The following is a 24,646-nucleotide window of genomic DNA, read 5'->3' as shown; positions in this document are numbered from 1 at the left end:
ATTAAAAAAGCTGCTTTTACACTGTTTCTTACCTTCAAATTTAAGGTTTTTATAAAACACAGCAGATAATAACTTTATAGGACCCCCATAACCACTATTTTTTTTTTAAGATTTGAAAATGCATTCAAATGTTTAAATAAACATGAATGTATATTAAAAGATTATGCTTCATATGGGGGGGCAAATGTGTGTTGTAGTTTCCCTTGAATAATGAATGAAATCTCTTCATACTGGCCAGCATGCTTCCCCTAATGAACCTAAAAAGAAATCTACCAGTACTTAGTCTTCTCCGATTTATTGCTAATCCTGTAAAGAACAAAGGCAGAATCTGAACTGGATGGAGCAGATTTTACAGGATCGAATTACCCTTGTTACAGCAGTTTCCAATCTGAAGGGTTTAGAATTTAGATACTACCAATACTGATGATAAACAAGACAAGATAGGGTTTATCTTCCTAGGCAGTATACACATCACCAGTGTACTGTACCTGCCTTCCTAGATTGCATTTAATCAGCATTTTAGATTTATCCGTCAACCTCAGACACTAAAACAAATCTGGCTCACATCCACCTTTTTTTTCACTGAGCTTCAATTTATTCTTTATAGATATATGCAAAGCATTAACTCATGGAGGTGGAGTGCGGGTGGAGCCTGACGGATTTTGGAAGAGCTGCAGCCTCCCAGACAGAACATGCTCAGAGGAAGGATAGATCTCAGGGTGGAGTTACAGAGACATTCTTCTCGAGCATCTTTAATTAGCAGCAGGGAGAGCTCCGGGTGAAGCACCAACTCTCTGTCTCTGAATGCCGGCTACAGCAACTCTCTCTCTCTGAAAGCCGGCTGCACCAACTCACTGTGAATGCCAGCTGCAGATTTCAGAAAGGGACCAAGGCAGCTGAATATCGCCCTTCCATCTACTTACAGTTATCCTTTGTGTCCTTATCACCTGCCTTCTAAGTCAGTTGGAACCAGTGTGGATCAAGGCAAAGAATGGCTAGCAGCTGCCCTCACTAGGAACTGTGTGCCCAGATCAGGGCAGAGCATGGTGTGGATAGTATTGTGGGGAACCCACCAGCTCATCAGAAAGGTAGGTGTGCTGCTAGTGTAACTGTAGTAACTGCTTAAAGTGATTATCATGGTGTATTTTGATATATATTGTTTCTGTTACAAAAATACTGGATGCCTGTTATTTACTTTTTAATACTTTGAAATTAAATATATAGGAAAACTGTGGGGGCATCTAAATTGCAAGCTCTTCTGACCCTTTCTTCCGCTTGCGTAATGTGTCTGCCTTTTTTTGTATTTTACACAGAGCACAGACTTATGGAGAGTGTTCTGCTTTATAAATTAACCAGAATGCTTACAATAATGGAGTCCAGACATCTGTCTTGCCATTCTTCACAGGGGTTGAATGAGAGCAGCTGCCAGTTTATTCTCATTGTGGTCATTTACCGTTTCATAAACTCATCTCTATGTTCTGCAATGTTGCCATGTGCCCAGTCGCTATCGATTAATTGCCTAGTGGCAGTCTCCTTCTATAGCTTACCTGACAGATAATTATTGAGATAATAATGGCAATACAAAGAGATAGAATTATAAACAGATTGATTGAGAGAGAGAGAAACTGTGTTCTCTGGGCTATTTTAACCCTGGAAGAGCCCACAAACAATTAATTATAATTACTGATTTGCCATTCATTGTTATCTCAGGTAATGCCAGTCTGTGATTCTGCAGAACTGAGCTCCCAAGTATGAAAGAGGCAGACTGTCTGATGCCATGTGAATTGCTGATTTGCTATACCCTGTCTAGGTAATTGCAGTGTGATCAGTAACAAATAGGAAGTGGAATGAAAAAATGTGCTTTGCTCATGCTTTATCTTTATCATTAAAAGATACAGATACACCGAGCAGCTGGAAGATGCATTTGTATACAAGTTTCCAAAGCAGATTATCATATAAGTATATTATTATCAGCGAAGGCAGTTGACAGAATGTTGTATTTACTGTTCTTTAAATTATGTTACTTCTACATCTAGATGTCATAGGGTTTCTCCAGTGGGCTGGCTGCAGAACCCTTTTACACATACTATAAACAAATACTTTGGATTTTGGGTTGAATGGTGCATTGCTGGTGGATCTGTAGGGATCGCGGATTGCTTTCGACCCATGCAAAATTGCTAACATTTGAAAATAATTTTCAGGTACATTTTGCTACTGGGCTGTGCGTCACATATGACTTTCTCTGAAAAGAGGACTAGGGTAGTTTGAGCTTTTCTGATCATGGAAACAGTTGAATAATTCTGTGCAGTTGGTCAGTTTAAGAACCTGCTGAATTCCCGTTTTCATACATTTCCTGGGATAAAGAGTCCCATTACTTTTACTGAATGTTAGGGTTAGGTGGCAACTATTTCCTTATGATCATTTATATTCCGGGGGGCTAAGCTCGCATATTCTATTTTGTCTATGTGCCTTCGGCCATAGGAATCTGCATTGGCCCTAGATATCCAGTAGATATCCAGAAAAACTTCAGCATACACACAACCAGCTCAGAATGATGGTATTGTGCAATTTTATTTAGATATGACAATTTGGGGGTGAAAATTGCACATATAATTTAAGACCTGAACTGAATGTCTTAAGAGTAATGTCAATCTGCAAACAGTATCAGCAATACAATAAAAATATATAATCTCTAAATATTGAAATGTACCATACTGCCTGCCCTGTGATCTTGTTATTCTCACATAAACATGATTTCACTCTATCCTGTGAGACATTATCAAAAGAGAGGGCAAATATATTGACTTCTATATGCGGCGTGCAGTAGCATCACTTGGTTAACATAGGCAGGTGGGAATTGCATTTAATATAGTCACAAAACTGTAAGTTTTGGCTTTGGTAGGAGAAAGGCTCTCAGCAGGTAGCATGAGGCAGCCAGACCAGGTACCTTGCTCAGTATATGTTGTTTAATTACTTAAAAGTAAATACTGCTGTAGTAGATCTTTTTGGAATCTATGTAGATTAAAAATATATATATTTATAGTTAATGTTTTGAAGTTTGATGACATCTATTGATCTATATTTCTGTGTGCCTCAATCTTACCTTCAGGATAATTATTTCACTCCTCCAGTATCATTTCTGAGCCTGACAATTTGCTGTCTGGCCTTGCAGTCACCAGTTTACAAAGACTACATAATAGGAATTCATGAGCAGTGGGCTCCACAATAGCAGTAGATCTATTTCGTTTTAATAGGATCACTATTGACCAGAGCAACCACTGTGGTCAATCTTGAGAAAAAGACATGGAGAGCATGTAAATCTTGGAGAGGTGACTATTATGCTGGGGAATAGGACTCCAAACCTCTGTCCCAGAGATAACAATGAGCACTACTATAATTCATTATGATGATATTGATCAACTGTGGGCATTTGTGGGGCTTTATTTCACATTTAATCCAAGGCTGGATCATTATTATTCTAATAATAGTTGTTATTGGAAACTAAAATTATCTAGGTAACACAGTTTTAGGACCCTACTACCCAAATCTTGGGTAAGATTATCTGCTGTATGTTCCTGGACCGCCAGCAGCTGCTTCTGTGTCTGTTGTAACAGCTGCAATGATGAAGCCTGCTTGCCCATTGTGCACAGTGTCCAAACAAATAAATGAGGAGCACAGAGTAATAGTGTGTGCTGATTAGGTGTTGAGATGAATCAAAAATTATATGACATTTTGACACATTGCAGAACAATACAGCAGCTACACCTTTGCATGTTTAGATCAATAGGAAACCTTTTATGTCAAATAACTTTTTTTTTAAATGTACAACCACATCTTGTATTTGAAAGGGGAGTTTGGTGTGATACTTCACAATTCTGGTAAAAGCAGCAATAGAAGTGAAAGCCACATTGAGCAGAGAATTTTTGCTGTTTATTTAGTGGTTTTATCCTGCAGGCCACGGAGATACTTAAAATGGATAATTTGTCAAATTCAGCCTTTGCCAATAAAATATAGAAGGTTTAGAAAAAAAACAAAACAAATGTGTGGGGCTTATTTATTTTTTTACTGAACCACTTGCCAGCAGATACTTTATTGGCTGGCGTATCTGTGCCATATCATATTTAATTTGTTTAAGGAATACACTCAAGACTGCTCAGGTCACTATTCTGGCTTTTAAATGATATTTGCTGACAGACAAATGGGCATTAAATGTCAATAACAAGATTTTATTTATATGTATAACTAAACTATTATTAAACAGATATCTGACAGACAATCTATAGAATAGAATATAGAAAACGGCTATAATTGTATTTATTGAATATTATACACTTGCAGTTGTTCCCCTTACAGTAAATTGTCCTTAAAACTGAGAGAGAATATTCTTTATAAATATTTAATGCTCTTTCAATCTGACCATGTCGGAAAGCATTCTGGAAGACTGTACTTAAAAATAACATCAACTACTGCATAAAGGGTGTGTTTTACCAAAATAAAATTGGTGAAATTTTAACTGCATATTTTAATGGACCGCTTATTATTTGTCTTTTATGTACAGTATCCATGGATATATTTATTATCTTGGTATACAGGTATAGGATCCATTATTTAGAATCCTGTTCAGAATTACGGGAAGGTCATCTTCCATAGACTCCATTTTAATCAAATAATTCAAAATGTCAAAATATTTTCCCTTTTCCTCTGTAATAATAAAACAGTATCTTGTACTTGATCCCAACTAAGATAATTACACCTTGTTGGAATCAAAACAATCCTATTGGGTTTATATAACATTTAAATATATTTTTAGTAGACTTAGGGGGTTATTTCGCAAAATCTGAATTTACCTCAATATTTTCTGAAAAAAACTCAGACCAAATCCGCACGTTTTTTCGGCTTATTTATTAATACACTTTCCTGAGAATTTTATTTGCGGGAAAAAATAGTGAAAAATCAGATTTTTTTTTTCTGATTGTTAATCTGATTTTCGCGATTTTCTTTGATTTCTTATGTTTTTTTTTGCTGATAACTCTGAAAACCCAGCACACATCAAAAAATCATTGGGACTTCTCCCATTGACTTCTATGCAATCTCGACAGGTCTGAGATGCCGGATTTTCTGATTCTGACTTTTCCATCCTTGGGGTTTAATAAATTCCGAAAAATTCATGATTTTTTCAAAGTCCGAATTTATATATATATATATATATATATATATATATATATATATATATATATATATATATATATATATATATATATATAAAATAAATACATTTCGTGATTTTTGCATTCAGAGTTTAGTAAATAACCCCTTTAAAAGTATGGAGATCCAGTAGCAACCTGAGCATTCTGGTTAACAGGTCCCATACCTGTACATTTATATATAAGTACCGAAATATTCACTAAATATTCAAATTTTCCTTTTTTACTCACACTCTGATGTGAGATGATGATGCTGCCTTCCTCCACACAGATCTTCCCATGTATCCTATTATAGCAGTTACTATGGGCCACTGCACTGCTAGTATTCCATGACCCCAGTTAATGCACTGTCACGCAGAAACTGTAGGGATAATGTATAGCACTACTATCACTAAAGAGAAGGGAAAGTGAAGTCAAATAAAACTTTTGTCTGTGTCACTGGCTTTAGTATCAGGGAAATACCACTATCTACTCCTTTGCTGAATTGTTACTTGAATGAATTGCTCATGCAAACTGAAAATAAATGGTCTGTAGCTGAGACTAGTGCATGTATGGCAAGGCAAGGCCACATAAAATCAAATTTATAGTCAAGGTGTAATCTATACATGATGCCTAGTTCACTAGACTTATGGTACCTAAATCTGTCCAGAGTACCCAGAATCATTCATGCTGTCTGGATATTCACATTAGAGCAAAGGTGGTTGATTGCATCAATATTACATCTGGGCTGCTCTTTGGCTATCCTCAAGGTACACTGTGCATTGACCTAGTCTGTGTGTACAGTGTACTGAGGCGTTTTGATATAATGTATATGCTGTCCATTAATTGTTAGTTCAGAATGATGTGCCCCCATATAGGTTAATGTATTTTTATGTAACAATAGTATTATCCATTGATCCTCGTTTCATACAAACTGTTGATGTAACAGTTCTGCAAAGGAGCAGATGGTGGGATTTTCCTGATACTGTTAGCAGTCTGAGGGAAAATACTGTTTCCATCTGGCTTTCAGTTGGAATTCTTATCGTTATGACCAGCCACTACAGTGAATGCCCACGGGGTATTTAATCGCTATAAGCTTGTTGGTTCTTATGTCAGAAGGTATGAAAAGGTGGTGTCTTATGACTGGTGAATGGCTCTCTGATGCTGCAGGGCAGATTGTGACACAACAGATGTTTCTTTGCACTTATCACTATTTTAAAATCTGCATAAATTACTTATGTCACAGGGGACCAGGGAATGTGCATTGCTCATTCTTTTTTCTTTTTCTCTATGTCTGTAGTTAATTTAGCCAGATCAGTAGCACATTTTTAGTACATTTTTATTTAGCCATGGAGTGCTCCCACAACCTTTCCTTTTTGTATTTTAAAATACAAACTAATAATACCAATAATATGTATTATTAAAGTCACAATAAAAGGGACAGTTCCCCTTAAATTTTAGTATGTTATAGAATGACCTATTCTTTGCAAGTTGTCATTAGGTCTTCATATTTTTTTTTACAGTTTTTGTATTATTGACCTTCCTCTTCTGATTCTTTCCAGCTTTCAAATGGGGGGCACTGACCTTAGCAGCTAAAAATCTATTGCTCTTTGTGGCTACAATTTTATTGCTATTATCAGGGCCGGATTTACATAGCTGGCGCCCCTAGGCACACTGCCGTTCGTCGCCCCTATCTAGAGTTGCCACCTTTTCCCTGATATAGTGGGACCTGATATAGTGACCGTGGCAATACAGGGGTGGGGCTGTGATGATGGGGGCGGGTCTATGACGTGGTGATTGGCAATTGCCCAATCGCCATTTCAATCTCAGGAAATCCTTCCTGGTTTTCCTAATTTGGAAAACCGGCCAGCCAATTTTGACCCAAACAGCCCTTCAAATAAACGGGCTGTCCTAGTTTAAACTGGACAGGTGGCAACCCTACCCCTGTACCTTCCCCTTTATTCATGCAAATGGTCATCTATGGGTATTGAAACACGGGAAATTTAAAAAATTGTTGTATCTCCTGCACATCCCCAGTGTTTTTTAACAAATGCGGTATGGTTGGTCAGCATGCCGCCACCTAAAATGCTGCGGCCCTAGGCCTGGGCCTCAGGGCTTGAACTAGGGGTAGGCAGAAGTGCCTAGGGTGCAATATTTGGGGGGCGATGGGCAGCTACCTCTAAAACTGTCTTCTACCTAGCCCTAGTCCTAGTCTTACCTTTTCCCTCTTGACACCAAACCCTCTCTTGTCGCTCTCCCTTCCCTCCATTGCTGTCCCCCCCCTCCACCTCCGTCTTTTCACTCTCCATCGCTCACTCATGGAGGCGGGGCTTGCCGGCCAGGTTGCCTTGGGCGCCCGGCCCCGCTGGGCCTTGGTGGCCTTTTCAGAAATCTGGGCCTGGTTATTTTTTTACTTTTTATTACATACCTCTATTAAGGCCCTCCCATATTCATATTCCTGTATTTTACTAGGTTAAATTGGATCCTAGCAACCAGATGGCCGCTGAAATTCAAACTGGAGAGCTGCTGAAAAACATCTAAATAGTTAAAAAAAAGCAAATTATAAAAAATGAAGACCATTTGTAAATTGTCTCAGAATATCAGTCTCTACATCATATTAAAAGTCAATATAAAGGACAACAACCCCTTTAAGGCTTTCTTGCAGAACAGTGTTCAGTGCAGTGAAATACCTGTGCCACATTCTGATTTCAGGTACTACTTTGTATCTCTTTGCTGTTCGTTTACTATACCTATTGCCAGGCGATTAGTCTTGATCACAAGGCCACACCATACTTCAAAATAAAGACTTTTTAGGCAGAGGATAGATAAAGACAATAAACTATTAATATTTTTTAATGGAGATATAATCCTTCCATGCCAGTTTTCAATCACAAAAATGTTTCTGAATTGTAATTACCACCTTATCACATGAGCATCAATCTCCTTTATTAACTTAATTTGCAAGTGGGGAAATGTATGACCACAAGAGTTTCAGTTTGACAGTATCATCACATGTGGCATCTTAAAGCAGTTCATCTGGCACTTGCCAGAATCAACAGATTGCCAGTCTAAGCCTGGTGAATCATTTTACAGTCTTATTGTGACTTACCGCACACAATGGTATGAGAAAAATAATGCTCTGTATTTGAAGAGATAGTTGGTGTCATTTATTGTGGAATTATACCATTGATAACTAATGCTTTTAAAGAAAGTAAAAAAAAATGCTATGAGTACGTATACCGTGCACATAGACAAATACGGGGCTTTATTCTGGGTTTGGAGGTTGTGCACTTTGTAGATGCAGTCTTTTTCCTGTATGTACAATGGACTTGACCTCAGTTCAGGTCAGCATTGTTTATGTATGCTTAAATATACAGACATTTTAAAGGCAAATGCATTTTTCACATATAAATGCTCGTATGCACTCTAACATTTTTATGTTACAAGTTCATGCAGAAAACAGTACTTCCTATAAACACATCACTTATTTGTGCAATACCCCCATCTAAATGTAAAAAAACAGAGATACTGAGTCTGCACATTTACAAGCTTATTTGGTAGCAGATCTGTCAACCTCTATCTTTCGGCTCCAGAAAATCCTTGAAAATGTCATATTTCAGTATTATCCTCTTAATATGTCATAAGTTTTATGTAAAACCAATTAGCAACCCAAGAGATCACATTCTCTGATTGTCTCGGTAATATATGATTGTGACTTCAGAATAAGTTGAAGAGCCTTTGGTGTCTAAATGATATAAAATTGAGATCAGCTTTTGGACCAAGATGAAGGAAAGTGTCTTTTTGATAAGTATGTACTGAGTGCTCTACATTTAAGGACATCACAGGGTCACACAGTTACAGCTGACTTAAAGGAAAAGAAAATAGCTATGCAATTGGAACATTTCACTGTGTTATGTTATTCTCAGCATATTGCTTAATTATAAAAAAAATCCACTAAATTATAATGGATGCTTAACCCTGCAATTACTGTAGAATTTGCACAGCAGATGAAAGAGCCTCTGGCACGTAAAAGTATATGGCACTAAATGTGTTTTTCTTACAGTTATTTGTATGTGTAAGTATTTAACAAAGGTCATTCATGTCCAAGCAACAATTTTCTCAGCAATATTTTCACACTTTGGGCCAGATTCAATTCAGTGAGTATAAGGTTTATCATGTGAAAAGTCATGTATGAGATTCAATTGGAGATGCAATTCAATGCAGAAAAACTTCTCACTGTTTATCATGTAAAAACTCTATTGAAGTTGGGCCAAATTTAATTCAGTGAAAAAAAGTTCTCATGGTTTATCACATGAAAACTCGTAGACATGATCCAATTTGAGGAGAAAAAAAACTTTTCTCCTAATTCAGTTCCCATTTTTTCCCATATTTTCACATGATAAACCATGAGATAAGTTTTTCTGAATTGAATTGCATCTTAAAAAGTGATATACCTTTTATTCACTGAATAGAATCTGGCCCTTTGTGTCTATCAACGCTCCTTAATTTTCACATGTACATGATGGCGGAAGTTAGGGGGCATGCCATTGGACGGCTACCTACTGCCCACTTACCTGGAAGTGCTTTTCGGTCTACTGCCACCCAACTATACCTCGACTCTAGAAGATTTAAAGAAAGGAAATCTGACTTTTAGGGGGGTAATTTATTAACGCCCGAATGCTAGAAACTAGAAAAAAATTTGGTTTTTTTTACTAGAAAATCCAAATTTTTAGTGGAAAAAAAATCCTCAAATTTTTACAAGATTTATTATACCCCAAGGCTGCAAAAAGTCAGAAAATTCAGCATCTCAGACCTGCCGAGGTTGTAAATAAGTCAATGAGACAGATCCCTATCCTATTTGGAACTTTCTGTGGTCTGGGCTGGAATTAAACCAAAAATCTGGGCAAAAATCAGAAAAATTCTGGCTTTTCGAGAAAAAGCCTGAAAAAAATCTAGCAATTCGGGGAAAAAATCCAAAAGATAACACACAATTTGAGTTTTTGCCCGATTTTATCAAGTTTTTTCCAATGCAATTAAATAGTGTTTTTTTATTAATATATATAAGGTCAAATCTAGATTCTAGTTTGGTCTGACTTTTTTATTTAAAAAAATACAGGTATGGGACCTGTTATCCAAAAAGCTTGGAACCAGGAGTTTTTCAGATATGGGGTCTTTCTGTAATTTATCGACATACCTTAAGTCTACTAAAAAACTATTTAAATATTAAATAAACCCAATAGAATTGTTTTGCCTCCAATAAGAATTAATTATATCTTAGTTGGGATCAAGTACAGGATATTGTTTTGTTATTACAGAGAAAAAGGAAATTTTGACATTTTCAGTTATTTGATTAAAATCAAATAACAAGTCTTTGCTATCCTTTCTTGGGGCAAAGTGCAAAGAAACCAAGGTCTTTTACACTTTGCACCGTGTCGTATACTTCATTAATAAGGCCTCTGACTGTATTGTGTACATTATTGCATTAAAACACCCATGGCAGTTAATCAACTACACAAAGATTATTTTAGTACAAGGCTATAAAGCATTCCCTATATTTAACACATACACGACATGGAATATAAATATGTGAAGTTACATTCATTAGCAGCTTCAACAAAAGGTTCTCGGCTATCTGGAGTGTCTGGAGCAAATTATGTTGCTTAGTGACAGCAATTGTGCATAGTAACTCTTTTCCGGCAGTTTCAGTGTTCTGTGGTTGCAAAAGCTTACAATATCAAGTGATTGCATAGAATAAACAAACAATCACTCATACCAGGGATATGTATAAAGGAGTTATCTTGCATTCTGTTATTTGGCTTTCTCTTACATAACATTTAGGACATAAACTGGGCCAGAATGTGACAAAAGGAGTTTAGAATATTTTCTCTTAGGAGTAATAGTATTACATGGGCCAGTACATTTTTAATTAATGATTATATTTACTCCAGTCTTTACTAAAACGATATTGACAAGACACTGACAGAATGTTCTGCTACATAATTAAACTTACCTTGACCTGTAATACAATTTATTTGCAAAATCACTTGGTTCCCCTGGGCTGCCTCGTCTCTGCTGTAGACATTGCTGCCTTGAGCAGAGGACATGGCATTGATCAACAGTGCTCAAGGACAGAGCTCAAGGATGTACCGTATTTTTAAAGGGCCTGCTTTCAGTTAACTTTTAATATGATGCAGAGAGTGATATTCCGAGACAATTTGGAATTGGTTTTCGTTACTTATTATTTGTAGTTTTTGAGTTATTTATCTTTTTATTCAGCAGCGCTCCAGTTCGCAATTTCAGTCAATTTGGTTGCTAGGGTCCAAATTACCCTAGCAACCATGCATTGATTTGAATAAAAGACTGGAATAGAAAGATGAGTTCTAAAAAGTAGCAATAACAATAAAATTTGCAGCCTTGCAGAGCTTTTGGTTTTTTTTCAAGATGCAGTCAGTGACCCCCATTTGAAAGCTGGAAAGAGTCAGAAGAAAAAGGGAAATTATTAAGAAACTATAAAATATAAATAATGAAGACTGATTGAATAGTTGATTAAAATTTACCATTCTATAACATACTGAAAGTGAACCATCCTTTTAAATTGCTACTATCACTTTAAACATAAGTTATTTTGCAAAGAAAGTCTTGCTGATCATCTTATTTATATTTATGAGGGGTAGCTGCCACACTGCTTACTCTACAATGCAATGCAATGAAAATGTCCAATAAATGAAAATAACATCTGAATAAAACATTTCCTTTGTTTTAATTGTATATTGTTTTAAATGTATATTTCTTCACAGGGAAAGGGCAAGGTACAGAGAAGTATGACATGTATTTTACAGGTCAAACGACAAAGAGGCACCCACAGTGTCAGAATGGGGAGTCTGGGGCCCACAGGGGCTGCCTCCTCAGGGACCGGCACAACCCCCCCAGGTCCCCCACCTCTACCTCTGGGCCCAGCTGCAACCCCACTCTGCCTCTGCCCCCACAACTTATTTTATCTTGTTGCAGCTGCGATCAGGGCCAAGGTGGAGGTAAGGATGCAGCACCCATGACGGGGAGCAGGTCTGGGTCGGCAGGGCCCACCGGATTTTTTCGACCCTGGGCACCCAAAATCCCTGATGCCTTGTCCTAAAATAACCCTAATACAGTAGGGACTTCCCAGGGGCAATATATTACATGGATAAAGAGAAAGAAAGAAGCACAGAAAATATAAAAAAACCTTAAATTGAACCCTAATACAAAAAAAATCCAGGTAAAAACACACATACATTTAAAATGAACCACACACGGCAAATTATGGACTCCATCGTTGGTCAAAAGTCACTATATATCATATAGCCCTAATTCACAGTATCCTTGGGATAAACACAGATCTAAGTACCTGGGTACTAAGTAGATATACCCAACATTGCACACAGTATCATACCTCCCAAAATTTTGGGAATAAAAAGAGGGACAAAAAATTTGCTGCATGTAGTACAACAAAATTTTTGACAACACCCATTTTTGTGACCCCACCCACTAATTACCATGCTCATTTTTGAACATATTTCTGTGTTTTTTTGTTATTACAGTTTTGCTAAAGAAGGTGAATTGCCCTATATGCTGTGTCCAACTTCTCCCAAGTGACCTGTTATCTAAATTGTTACAATTACTTATATGCTTATCCCAAAATTGTTACAAAAGTATCTTATCTGAACCTCGTGGCTGGCTCGGGTTGCGGGTTGCGCTGTCAAAAGCAGGGCTGTCCCTCTGAAAACAGGACAATTGGGAGGTATGCATTATTTAGCAGTATTACAATTATATGTGCACAACGAAGGGCATATCGCTATCACAATTTTTACATATCCCAGTAATATATAGTACCCCACCAGATGTGCCATTCACAGATGTGCTCCTGAGGAAGCCTGAAATGTAAAAATGTGCATTGGGAAAATTACTTTGGGACTTGTGGACTCCAGTGAACTCTATCAATAGTGACTATGAAAATGACTTATGGGTTTATGTCCAGCCTGATCAATTGGCATAAGTGCTGCTATGTTTGGAGATAATGTTCTTCGGGTTTTTGGGGCTTCCTTGAATTTATTCATTCATTGACATTAATTTCTCCACTTTATCTACATCATCTGTGGTATAAGGTGTGCTGTATATATTGCTGGTATGCGTATTGTGCACATATATAATATAATATTTTGTATTAGGATTCAATTAAGGCTTATCCAGGTATAGCTTCTTTTACATAGTTGTTTCTTTTTCTTTCTTTTCATCCAACTTACAGATTTTCCCTCTGCCCACTTACCTCTAGGAAACATGCAAGGGTGGAATCACTAGTGTGCCTGCCCGATACCAGTTTGAAGCAGATGCATACTCTATAAATTCTACATTCATTCACAAATTTCATAAAGGTTTGCATTAACTTCAAATTTTCCACCACATTTATTGACAGATGTGCTGCAGCAAATTGATATGTGATTTTGTAGCCAGGGTCAGATTGGGCCTGCGGGTCACTGGGAAAAAACCCGGTGGGCCCACTGACCCATACCCCATCCCTGCCTGCCGTCTGCTGTCATTCCCCTACTGCCCTCCCCGATCAAGGCAAAAGTGTAGTATAAAAGTATATAGTGCGAGCAGCGAGGGGAAGGGAAGGGGCTGTTAATGGGTGATCTAGCGGGTGGCGGGATCCCCAGAGGTGGTGTGGGGGACCCTGGGGTATCAGCCCCATTAGACCTCGCACACTCCAGTCTGATGCTGTTTGTAGGCTTATTTATATCTCATACTGTATTATACTATGGTATGTACTCAGTATATTAAAGACAAGATTCAATTCAGTGAGATTAAGGTTTATCACATGAAAAAAAACAAGGTCAAAATTTAATTTGAGATACAGTTCAACGCAAAAAAAATAATCTCACGGTTTGTCACGTGAAGACTCTCATGAAGTCTATGGGAAAAACTGGAACTGAATTTGGAGAAAAGTTTTTTCTCCTCTAATTGAATCTTGTTCATGAGTTTTCACATGATAAACCAGGAGATAACTTTTTCTCACTGAATTGAATCTGGCCCACTGTTTGATGGTAAATGTAACAAAAGAGTATCTACTGTATTTCCTGGCATTAAACGTAATTTACCACTAGCAGACAAGGTGCCAAAACTGCTGTGCTTCTGTTACAACAGTGAGTTGCATTTGCGTCATTATGAGCATCACATGGGTGGGGCTTAGGCGATCTCATTAACCTCTGTGCTTGCTTGTGATTTAGAGGTCCTTTGTGCCTAGAGTGCCTTGCTTATACATTACCATTAAAAACCACAAAGGAAAGAATGATGCTAGTCAATACAGTGACAAGCTGTAAGTGTTCTCTGTATAGAGCTTTAACACGTAAATAAGACCCACTTTCTTAAAAAAATAAGAGGTTTAATAATGGGTAAGAGGCTTGCAATGATCTAGTGTAAAGCAATACCATCAGTATTTTTATCAAAGTGTTACAAACATATCCAAAAAAGTATATGCATGAGTCCCCATCCCCAGTGTCCAGTGTTCAAACCAGCATTTTGTAGAACTCATATCCCGCTCCCAGATCTGCTCCAGATGCAGGATTTTGGCTTGGGGTGTCCACCCACTTCCTTCTTTCTTCTGATCTGGATTATAATAGGAAAGAGCAGATTGGTCAGTATTCCTCATCCTATTCGTTTTATAAACTTGTATTTTTTTTGTGCTTGTCTAGGCAGTAGCGTGGTTTCTCATTTCTCCTGCTATAAAATTCTTTAGGCCACTCTGCAAACTAAAAATGTCTATGTAGGCAATCTGCTACAAGGATTATTGCGTATCGATCGATAAGCATGCTGAAAGGGATAGCTATATTGATGCCTGGAGCCTTTGCAGTATTTGTTTATATCAAAGTGTTAATTTCAGGAAATTAGAAGATACATACATTTCCCTGTAGAATTTCTTATATTATAATTAATATTAAAAACTATGGGTTAAAAATAAAAACATGCAGTTAATTGGGTGAATTAGTTCTTCAGGAAGAAATACCATATTATGAATAAGGTAGCATCCCATCTTCTGGCCGGTTCATTATATAGTAAAAAAAAAACCTTAGTATTTGCACGGGAACCTTTATAGACTATCACAAGAAATCCCACCTTCTCACCAGGCTTATGTCCAGGAATTTCGCTTTATAGCATAAACATAACCTTTTCAGCTTCTCCAATTGTTATATGATTTTCCTTATGAAGAAAACCACAGTTATTGTATCGGTTATCCAAAAAGCTCTGAATTACAGATAGGCCTTTTCCCATAGACTGCATTTTAATAAAATAATTTAAATTTTTAAAAATTATTTCCTATTTCTATCTTATAATAAAACAGTACAGTACCTTGTACTTGATTCAACTAAGATATAATTAGTCCTTGTTGGAGGCAAAACAATCCTATTGAGGTTAATTAAAGTATTAATCATTTTTTAGTAGATTTGTATGGGGATCCAATTTACAGACCCCTTATTCAAAAAAAACTCCAGGTCCCTAGGATTCAGGATAACAGGTCCCATACCTGTACTATAGCCGCTATTAACTTTTGGGGGTTATTTATTAAAATCTCAATGCTAAAATCTCAAAACAATTGAGTGATTCCGGAAAAAATCAAGAAAGATTTGAGCAATTTTGGGTAAAAAGAAAAATGCAATCAATTCTGGTTTTCACTCGAGTTATCGAGTTTTTCCTCGATTAAATTAAATTGAGTATTTTTAATTAATAAATAAAATCAGGCATGGGAGTTTGGTCATGTTTTTTTTTTAAATAAAATATGAGATAAATTTGGAATAAATAAACAAAAATAATTGTACATAGGATAAATAAAATCCAAGTTATTATTAACATTATCTAGCTTTCTGTTAGAGATGAGGCCAAGCTTACCTAAATTAAATATTTCCTGCTTTTATTAAGATTTTTGATCTGTCAACCCACCACTACCACCACATACATTTAGGCCAGGAAATACTTTTTCATGTGCAACCAGTGAAAAGGTGTCTGTAATTTTAAAACTTCAAAAATAAATTGACTTTTTAGAACAAAGTTTACCAGATATTTAACATTAGTGTCAGTGACTAGAGGATCTTGTTTTGAAACATACTTTTAAAATGACATAAACAAGCATAAGAACAACACAAATGTTTATTATGGAGTTTAGTTTGTATATATGTTTATTGCTGTGTCTGTGTGGGTTTCTTTTTGGTACTCCACTTACCTCCCTCACTTTCCACAAAAATACAGGAATAAAAATTACAACAGTTTTTGTGACTGTAAGCTCCAGCAGAAGCAAGCAATATCAAGTCTGCCTATAATACCAAGTATACAAACATACCATATGTCATCCCTGTATCCTTTGCTAGCCAGTATTTAATTGAGAATGAAGGGTTATTAGATTGAATTATGCTCTAATGGCCACACACCATGTATACCCCATTATCAGCATCAATGATTAGCGCTATAAAGACACTGCAGTGCTTTGGAAATTATTATGATGTTTTGAAACATGCTATCCTGATTATTTTTCTACATTTTGCTTCTAGAAAAAAATCAAGAAAGCTTTGTGGGGCATTAAAAATGCATGTGTTGCTGCTGTCAACAATTCAGTACCAAGAATCAGCTAATGCTGCACCTAATATACATATAATCTGTTTTCATTTTGGCAATTGGAAAGCTAGCAAGCAATAACTGATTACAGGAATTCTATTGCTCGCCTTTGAATAAATAATACCTTTTCCTGGTGGCTGCCATGTAAATGCTAGTACAGTATTTTGTATTTTGCATATATCCCCTGTTTTTATCTCACTTATGGCAAATTTTGCAAATATTTATTTATTTAGCAGTGTGTGATATGTGGTGTAGGATTCATTCCATTTTATGAGCGTTTGTCCTGAGGTTTGGACACTGGGTATAAGAGCTAGCTATGTTGTACCTCACCTTTTGTGTTTTGCAGTCTGGCAAACTGAGAAGGCAATAGAAAGAGGCCGACAGAAACAACTTACAAATAGCATTTACCTATAACTTTTAAACGTTTGACCAGAGTATAACATGAGGATCAGCAATAAATGAAGTGCCACCCTTGCACATGCACATAATCTATATCTATAATATTAATATCATATTCCTTGTTGATACTGGAATACTTTCTCCACAAATTCTTGCCCTTGGCTTGTTACTACCAGAGATTTTGGTAGACAGCTAAAGATGGATCAATGACAGGGCTATGACGTAGGTCATAAGCTTCTTTTAAACTGTTTATCTAGCTACAACTTATACCTATGCCATCCTTAATTAATCTGCATGCTCATGTGTTCTTCAGCCCTCAACCAGATCATCCTTCATACTACATTGTCTCCATACACATATGTATTTAGTGTAAGTTAGTAGCAACTCAGAGCAGCAGCAAATAACTTTCTAATCAGGAAATCATAAAGGTTCTGTCTTCATGTGCCTAATATATAAATATTTATTATTCACCACCATTATAGTTTCATTATAGGAGCAGAAGTTGGGCACTAGAAAACGCAAACGTAAAATGCAAAAAAAGGAAAAACATTTTATAAACTTATAAGGTAATCATTTTGCTTATAGTAATTTAGTTAGTTTAGTTCACAATTCAGTATTCCCAGTAAACAACATTTGGGGAATTTAATAAAAGTCGGAAACGGAAAAAATATTCGCAAAAAGTTATGCCTCTGTGCGAAAAAATTTACCTTTGTGCGAATTTAATATAGCTTTTGCGAACCCGGAAACTGTTTAGCGACCACTTCCGACAGTTGAAGAAGGTTTGCGAATGTTATAGTTAGTGCCAGTGCGCAGTGAATGTAATAAAACTTCTTACTGAAAAAGTTGTTATGTTTGCTCCAACAGATTAAGACTCCTTCAAGCACTTCAATGCGCAATTAAAATTCGCAATGTAAAAACAGTTTAGGGAAGAGTATTACATTGCGAAATAAGACTTTTTATTCATATTTGTGCTAATTGTTTTGCTCTTTGCAACTTTTATTACATTCCCTGAAAGGTGTTTATCAGCATGTAAGTATCCAGAATGCCTACACACTTCATGAGTTGCAATCTCCCAATCTATAACTAACCAGTCAGATTACAGTAGTAAAAAGTACAAATTAGACAATGTAATGGGCATTAAAGCGGGCCATAGACGCAAAGATAAAGTTGTACGAAACTAAGGTATGTACTATTTTCGGCCAGAACATTATTGTTTTTTACTACTTTATTTAATCTGAATGGTAAATTGCATGTCGTAAGATTGTTGAATATGATGAAATCTGATTGTCTATGGCCATCTTAATTCACAGACAGCAATTGTATGAAAACTATGGCCGAGAGAGTAACAGTCACCCATTGATATTGTTAGATATGTAATACATGCAGAGATATTATCATTAGCCAACAGAAATCTTCTAATCTGTCTGATCAGCTACACAACCAATTGGCATGGCACGAAAAATGTTGAGACAATCCACACATGGTCTGAAAATCGTATGAACTTTCGTTTCATACAACTTCATCTTTGTGTCCATGGCCATCTTAATTCACAGACAGCAATGGTACGAAGGTTGTGACACTAGTGACAGTCACCCATTGATATTGTCAATATATACATATATCTGGAATCTACAGCCATACAAGCTCTAACTGAGTATGATTGAACCACAATCACTTTGTTCTTCATCTTGGACAATGGAAACATCACGATGGAAGAGTGTCTGCATCATAGGGTTAAATGGCCTCTTGTTCCTTGGCTACAACTGTGAAGGTACATCATTGCATCTAATGTCTGTACACACCAGGAACCCTCATGCTTAACAGCTGGCAGCAGTTGTTGTGGGTTGAAGGTATCCTTTGTACAAGTCTGTTGCCGCTCCTGGTACTTTAAGAGCCGAATTTCCAGTTTTCAAAACGGAAATTCGGCTCTTCTAGTGCAGAGAGCGCTGTTCTCTGCGCTAGCATCCTGGCCCTCTCCGCCGCCCTCATGGACACACTGTATCTCCTGTTTGCCCTGGCTATCATTTCTGTGGGCAATGCTTGCGTTGAGCAGGAGTCAGTGGTCCTAGGGAAAATCCTGCACTACACTGACAAGTTACATTAAGGACAGAGTCTGTATTTTGGGATCTGATTAGCAATTGCCTTGGCTCTTTTTTAAAACCTTGTTTGTGAGGAGGAACATGCATTTTTCGACCAGGATTTTCTTTTGCTTTGCAAATAAATGCTTTCATGTGGTTATTAAAAGGAACGCACAGATAGACACAATGCATAGAAAAGTTATGTGATGTCTGTGCTAAATAGTCATTTTAAAATTGAAAATAGCAAATGCATTTACCAGCTTTTTGCTTGAATGCAGAAGATATAAGTAACAATATAATATCTAGAGAAAGCTTTTCATTGGCTGTGGGTTTAAAGCCATGTCATTCTTAATAGCTCCTGACATTTTTGCTCTTAGCAGTCTTTTCCAGTCACCCATCACAGCTAAATGGAACGCATAATGACTTAATGATAGGCCGCAAATAAGTGGTACCCAGTAAAACCTAACTAAAACAACTTCTATACAGACACCCCCGGGATTATGCGCTGTACAAGTGCATTTCATGTTACTGACAAAATACTCTCTCTTATGTTATTGCAGCTCTTAGCCAATAATTTCATATGTACAGTAGCACTTTGCAATGAGATGTTAGAGTAATGGAAAGAAAATAGAGTACAGAGGCCCATTATTCTCTAAATGCAAAAAGTGTAATTGCTGCGAAAAAGCAACTGTACATTTATTGTGAATGGATGGAATATACATTTAATATGAGATTTATTTCTGTGAACCCAGTCTTTACAGTGACAACTGTTTGTTTGGCTACTCATGACAGCGCATGAGAAAGAGCCTCTGAGATGCATTGAGGTACATACTGTATACAATGTTGTAAAACTGGTCATATGCTGGAAGACTGACTTGTTAGGTGCGGAGCAAAGTCTGTGAAGGCCTGTAAGAAGACTGGACATTATCCAGCCAGAAGAAGCAATCTGGACGAATATAATTAGTTTGATAGGCAACTCTGGATAGAGAAGTATTAGGCTCCCCTACAGCCTACCCTAGTTGTGTATAAATAACAGGACCAAAGACAGTGACCAGATGGTTTGCATGCCAGAATAAAGTGTTGGCAGGAAAGAGTTTCTTAACTTTTCTCACAGGGGACCCAAATTAAGTCAATGGGCAGATTTACTAAAAGGCGAAGTGGCCGCTGCTAGCAAAAATTCGCCAGAAAAACAATCCACAGGCACATTGCCAATTTACTAACAGATGTAGAGGATAATTGGCTAGCAAAAGAGTACATTGCTAACAAAGTTTGCTCCCAATTCACCAGTCGAACGATCGTTACTAAAGTGTGAATTTTCCATTACGTTTTCCCTTTCGTCAGAGTTTCCTTCCCCAGCTTAGACCTGGCGAACTGATAAGATGAAGCTACACCCTCCTCAATCTTATGTCAGTGACATCATATCCTGTATGCTGCAGAGTAATAAAAAAAAAAAAACCCTGGGATTTTTAAATATTTTAAAGCAGGATTGTCTTTAAAAGTTGCAAATGTTTTGTTTTAACATTTTTTTAACCATTGGAGGGGCATGCCACATTTGTTTTAGGGTGAGCTCATGTCTAGGGCATTAGAGGATCTCTTTAGTCTTTATTTTGCTTTCTTGGACATTTGTAATAATAAGTGGCCACTTCAAGCATTTGCACCAACATCTCTAATAAAGACGTCTATACAACATATATGTACCCGCCCTATTAAAATGTACCTAAGCGTAAATGTACTAACGAAGTTTCACTAAGCAGAAATAAACATTAGCGAAAGTTCGCTATGAAATGCTGGCACTGGCTTTGTCAACTTTTGGCTGCAGAGACGCAACTTCTCATTTTAGTGAATAAGTGTAGTGGTAGTGAATTTGCGCCTGACGAAGTTGCGAGAAGTGTGGCGAAGCTTTCAGAGGCTATAATTCGCCCTTTAGTGAATTTGCCCCAAAATGTCAGCTTTGTGAGCCAATAATTAGTTTAAAAGCAGTTATGAACCTCATTTCATTTAATACAGTATTTACTATTGTATGACAAAACTTCACATCATTTAATGGGAACATAAGGGAGTCCCTCATAAAAGTATGGGAACTTTTTTTATTCTGACCCATGGATTAAAGAGGTTGTTCACCTTTGATTTAAGTTTTAGTATGACATAGAGAGTGATATTCTGAGACAATTTGCAAGTCGCTTTTATTTTTTATTATTTGAGGTTTTTTGAATTATTCAGCTTTTTATTCAGCAACTCTCCAGTTTGCAGTTTCAGCAATCTGGTTGCTAGGGTCCAAATGACCTTAGCAAACATGCATTTATTTGAATACCATAGTGGAATATAGCATTTGCTTTTAGATAGGATCAGTGACCCCCATTTAAAAGCTGGAAAGAGACAGAAGAAGAAGGCAAATAATTGAAAAACTATAAATAAAAAAAAATAATGAATAATGAACTCCTCTGTAACTTATAATATCCTTATATTTTACAAGAGGGGTACTTTTTCACTATATTAAACATCTCCTGTGATATAGGAATGTGGGAATTACAGTTCTGCAACATTGGGAGATCTAAAGCTGTGCTATGCCTGCTTGCTTGTCCATAAGGTTAGAAGAAACAATACAGAAAGGGGCATGGTTAAACCCGGACAAATAAACAAAAAGACACCCTGGCTATTACATATATCGGACAGATGACTGTCCAGGAATAACACCAATAATGTGATTACTGTTGTTCATGCCTTTAGGCTTGATTAAATTAGTTGTGAGTTGGCAGACAAAGGCACTTTACAAAAGCGTAATGGCACTATTTGCTATTTAATTCATATGTTTTAAACTCCACTCACATATGTCAATTTCGATTCATCTTATACACATTCTTCCAATTAAAAACAAATGGATTCTGCAGATTCACACTGATTTCCTTTCATTTGTGTGCGCAAACACTTTTGGCTATATTTATAAAAGGGCATATAATAACCCTTACTTAGAAATGTTGCAACAGCACAGCTTTGAATTTTATATCAAAGTCCTCCAGGGCCAGTAGCCCTGATGATACAACAGAATCCTCTAATTTTATCCTGCCTATTTATATTTGTATCTCCACAATGTCCAGGAATTTATTGTAAACCATTTGCCGACTAAGCACTTAAATTATAGGCCATAAATACATACACTGATGTGATTGATATGATCCCATTTGGAAAATTGGGAATACTTAAGAGTTTGTATTTTAAGTGTGACTTTTGGTACAGTAGTTGCTTAAATATCAATAAAGGTACTTGCATCCCAGTCGCTCCTTGCACTTGCATATTCTTGCACAAAGGGCCAATGTGCAAGACTTGCCAGTCTATACGGATGAATCACAGTAGCTCCAGGGCACCCACAATGCTTTTTTTACTCCTAAACTTAAGAGTTTAACCCCTAACGGCAGGAACAACTGTAATTTACATTAATTAAAAAGACAAGGGACACTGTTTCCATTTTGCTTAAGAGATGGTATAACCGGTAGCTCAATCTCACATGAGCCTGCAGCATTCTTTAGACAAAGATCATATCACATGACACTGTATCAGCATCACATTACTATGGGATCTGTATGAGAGCACACACATTAATACATATCTCAACAGACACAGAATAAAAATTAGTTTAGAGGGCTCTGCACAAAAGAGCTTACTATCTACAGTGAAACATCAGGAGGAGTGATTGCTATTAGGGTGTTTGGCACTAGCAGAAATATCAATTAGCTAGAGAAACACTGTGGTGGAAATTTTATGTCTGTAAGGAGCACTCACCGGAGCTCTCACCTCCGGTCATGGTGGCATCCTTTCCAGTCTGGACACCAGCGTCAAAACATCAGGACGCCAGCATCAAAAAAAGCATCATCAAAGCACAACGTCAGTGCATGACGAATAACATCATCATGAAGGTTTTGGCGTTAAAAAAAGGACGCCAGAGGATTTCAGCCATTGCCGGATTATAGGTTCAACTCTGTTGTGTTCCTAGGTGTGACTATTGTTATTCTGAACTTCTGGTCTTGACATTGCCTGTATCCCGATTACAAAACTTCGCTGCCTGAACTGACCTTTTGCCTGGATTGATGACTCTTCTTCTTGACCCCTTTTGTACCACAAACTGTGTTTATATTTGCAACGCTTCCTCCTTGGTCCGCAACTGCAAACTGCGCCTTCGGGCCCTGACAATGTCCTCATTAATTTGTCTTCAGTCTGGAATGGACCGAGTCTATCATTACTGATAAACATGTCCTCTTATTTTACAGATGGGCTCTCTAGATGTCACAGAACTTCAACTTTCCACATACAACCCCAAATGTAACTAATGCAGAAATCAGTGAGTCCTACAGTATCTGGAATGTCAAAGCTTGACTGTCCCTTCAAAGATCAGATTCTTAACTTGGAAGTTGAAGTTTGTGTGAGGGTTATATTTGAATATATGACACTGCCTTAGAAGTTTACCCCCTACCCCATCCTACACACACACAGTGAGCAACACCACCAAGTGTCAGGCTCAGAGTTGGCACAAGTCAACTGAGCACCTTAGGCAACCCACTGGCCACTTTACCCCCTGTGTGTGCTCAACGTGCATGTGAGGGGTGCACGTAGTGTCAAGAAGGGGGTTGCAGAGGGAGCAATAGAATCTGGACTAGGGGTAGGCAGAAGGCTCTTAAAGTACCTGCCCAACGCCTTACCACTTTTGAACCCTAGGCAGGCGCCTCTTCTGCCTACCCCTAGTTCTGGCCCTGGTCAGGCAGCAAACTGAGGGGGTTAAAAAAAATGGAAAAAATAAATAAATCATAGTAGAACTGTAACCACAGAATCACAAGTGACACTTAAAGGTTCTTTAATAATGTTTTTATAAACTGCATCTAGAAGCTTCATAACCCTGTGTTTTTTCTAAAATGATCATTTTACTCTGCAGCGTATGTGTGCACATATCTTCTTCTATTTTTAATAGTCAGGAATTTCTGTGGTTCTTCTGGGTGTCAGATGATCTCTTATGGCTTTTTATATTATATCTAATCGGTTTTATTTACAATTAATGTCACACTTCATTTGCCATATACCTTTCCTCCTCTGCTTCATCTTTCTCTGTTACGATTTCTTCAGCAGACTTCATTCTCGGCTTACTGTATTTTTTATTGCAGAACATAATGCAGAATAGCAGCTCCCAGTTATTTGTTGTAATGTATCATCTCTGTTTATGTGATCCATTTTCTTTCCAAGTATTTTATAGCAAAGCCTATTTCTAAAGTATAGAAAAGCAGCCTCTGAACTCACATCACTCAGGTCTGTTTTTCTTTTAAGTCTAAATATGCCTCTGTTGAGTAATTTATACTGTGATATTTTTTT

The 24,646-nt window shown here is 37.1% G+C and overlaps 1 protein-coding gene across 2 annotated transcripts in view; it reads left to right on the top strand.

The window, feature by feature from the left end:
* Positions 1-683: 683 nt before the first annotated feature.
* Positions 684-24,646, top strand: part of frmpd1.L (FERM and PDZ domain containing 1 L homeolog) — an 81,230-nt gene continuing 57,267 nt past the window's right edge. For both annotated transcript variants that reach the window (XM_018256490.2, XM_018256482.2), the window contains exon 1: positions 684-1,088. The gene's annotated coding sequence lies outside the window, so the exon portion shown is untranslated. The remainder of the gene's footprint in view (positions 1,089-24,646) is intronic.

The sequence above is a fragment of the Xenopus laevis genome, chromosome 1L (assembly GCF_017654675.1).
Source record: "Xenopus laevis strain J_2021 chromosome 1L, Xenopus_laevis_v10.1, whole genome shotgun sequence".
NCBI lineage: Eukaryota > Metazoa > Chordata > Amphibia > Anura > Pipidae > Xenopus > Xenopus laevis.
Note: the sequence above shows the minus strand (reverse complement) of the source record. Positions and strands in the feature narration are given on the sequence as shown.